Below are 2756 nucleotides of genomic sequence, written 5' to 3'. Positions count from 1 at the left end.
AGAGCCTAAAACTTCATCTCCCAGCATAGAGGGATTTCTAAGGCTTTGTTGGTTTATAATCCAAAAAGAACAAATGTCTTGACACTTGGAGTCACACAAATCTCTATGGAACAAGCAGACATTCATGGAGAAAAGAATTTACATTGCAGTTAAGGGAGGAATCTGTGCCTAGACAAATGTCCCAGTGATTACAGCCCACATAACCTGGCATAACCCTTTTTATTTACACTAATGTCTTTCAACATTTTTACACCTGCAGACCAACACCTGTTCGGCACCTGTCCTGCATGCTCTCTCTAGATTAGCAGTTATAATCAAGGTGGTCAACTGGTGTTTTTTCAACCTTTCTATATCTCTGCAGACTGGCACCATAGTTGAAGAACACTGCTTTATACCGTCTTTGATAAGCTTCTGAAACCATTAGAAATTGGGTGACAAAACCTCTCCTCAACCTCAGGCCTTGCAGGAGATCTGGCAAAATTTGGAAAGCTGACACCCTTCCCCGTGTCGTTAGAAATCCAGCAAGCTTTTTGGTCAGTGTAGAAGACTGATGACAGCAGTCACTACTTCATAGGCCTAGGTAAAAGGTCTGTGAGCTTAGACAGAGAATGGGTCTATCACAAAAAGAAAGGGAATGGCAAGAGATTTCATACCCAGACTGGTCCCGCCTACACAGTGCCAGGATTGAATGAGAGCCATAGGGCATCCTAGTGACAGAATCAATTAAAAAAGAAATTTCTTCAGAAATCATCCTGAATGTCAGTGAAATTCTAGCAGTGAATTTCAAATTATGAAGGAAATCAATAAAATACATAAAATGCCCCAAAGAAAGAATAAAATATTAATGATATTAATGACAGGAGCAGAGCAAATTCTTCACCAAAAAGATTAAAGCTATTAAAACATTCTTAACAGAGACTAAATATGCAAATCACAATGAAATGTAAAGCACAATAAACAGGATTAATCCCACAGAAGAAAAGTTAAATTGAATAAAAATCCCAATAATGACCTAAGTGGAAGAGAAGAAAGAAATAAGAATTAGGGAAAATGGAGACACTCTGAGAACTGTTGGAGTCCATTAGAAGAGGTAATCCTAGAATAATGGGAATATCAGAAGCAAAAGTGAGAGAGGGGAAACAGCGTGCCTAGGTAAGGAAATAATATCTGAGAACTTTCTAAACCTATGGAAACAGTCAGAATTCCAAAAAGCCGCAAAAACACCAAAATTTCTAAATTAAAAAAAATACACTGAGACATATAATCTCTTAATTAGGAATAAAAAAATAAAGAAAAATATAAAAGTTGCTAGGGAAAAAAATAAAAGTAACATGGAAAGGCACTCTGATCAAGTGATCATTAGATTTGTCAGCAGAAACCATACAGGCTTAGCTAAAGTGGAATGATACGCTCATAATTAGAAAAATAGACATTTCTAGTCAAAGGTATTCTACCATGGAAAATTATTATTCAAATATTGTAGAGATGGGGCCAGGAAAGTAGTACAGGGTTAATGGAATTTGCTACCACTGAATGTGCAGTATGAGCAATGCTGAAATAAGTAACAATAAATAATGATAAATAATAATAGAGAAATGTAAAAATATAAGTCAACAACAAAGCATCAAAGGGAAGAAAACAGGACAGAATTTGTCTAGTCTAAAAGTCCATTCAATTCCAATACAAAAAGTCTATCTTAGCAACATAAACTTAAATAATTATCATTATCACCAAAAATACAAATCAGTATTTCTGATGAACATAGGCACAAAATATTCAACAAAATATTACTGAACAAAATTCAACAACACATTAAAAGGATCATACAAAATGATTATTTTTTACAAAATGACTCAATATATGCAAATAATTAATGCATTTGAATGCGTTTGACAAACTTTAACTTCAATCGAAAGGATCTGGAGAGATAACTCAAAGAACTAGAGTGTGTACTTTGTATGCAGGAGGCACAGGGCCCATCCCTAAGCACCATCAGAACAAACCACCAAGTACTTACTGCTTGGTGTAGTACAGAAACCAAATAAAGAACTAAAACATCAATTTGTGATAATATCAATAAACTGATGCTGACTTGGCAGCACATATGCTAAAATTAGAACAATAAAATTTTAGCATGACTCCTGAACATGGATGGCATGCAAATTTGTGAAACATTTCATATTTTTCTTTCTCTTTCCAATTTTCCTCATCCTGCTTAAAGTCTATCACATAAGAAAGAAAGATGAAGGCAGTTACAACCTGGCAGAGCATTAGCCATCCAGCTCTGCCTACCAGAGGAACCCCACTAAGGAGTTCTATGCATGAAACTCTCATCTAGGGTCTCTATTTATGAGATCACTGAACTTTTAAGAAATAAAGCTTTTGCATAGAATAAGAATTTTAAAATAAATTAATTGGGAATAGAAGAAATATATCTCAACATAATAAAGACTATATATGACACACACAGACTAAACAGCACATTCATGGTGAGAAGCAGAAAAGGTTTCCCCCTAATATGTTTAATAATAGGAAAAATAATAGGATATCCATTATCACCATAACTGTTAAATATATTTGGAAATTCTCTCCAGAGAAATTAGGCAAGAAAAAGACATAGAAGAATCCAAATTGGAAAAGAACTAAAACTGATTATTTGCAATGACACTTCTATAAATAGAGAATCCACCAAAAATACTGGAAAGGATTGATTGCAATAATGTGGCAGACAAAAGGCACATTAAAAAATGCTCCAC

The 2756-nt window shown here is 34.5% G+C and overlaps 1 non-coding gene across 1 annotated transcript; it reads left to right on the top strand.

Annotated features, from left to right (window-relative positions):
* The first annotated feature begins 2084 nt into the window (after positions 1-2084).
* On the top strand, positions 2085-2186 carry LOC129400528 (U6 spliceosomal RNA). The gene has a single exon (XR_008627754.1). It is a non-coding gene; the product is annotated as a U6 spliceosomal RNA (small nuclear RNA).
* Positions 2187-2756: the final 570 nt, after the last annotated feature.

Source organism: Sorex araneus, chromosome X (genome assembly GCF_027595985.1).
Source record: "Sorex araneus isolate mSorAra2 chromosome X, mSorAra2.pri, whole genome shotgun sequence".
Taxonomy (NCBI): domain Eukaryota; kingdom Metazoa; phylum Chordata; class Mammalia; order Eulipotyphla; family Soricidae; genus Sorex; species Sorex araneus.
This window is presented reverse-complemented; position numbering and strand designations above follow the sequence as displayed.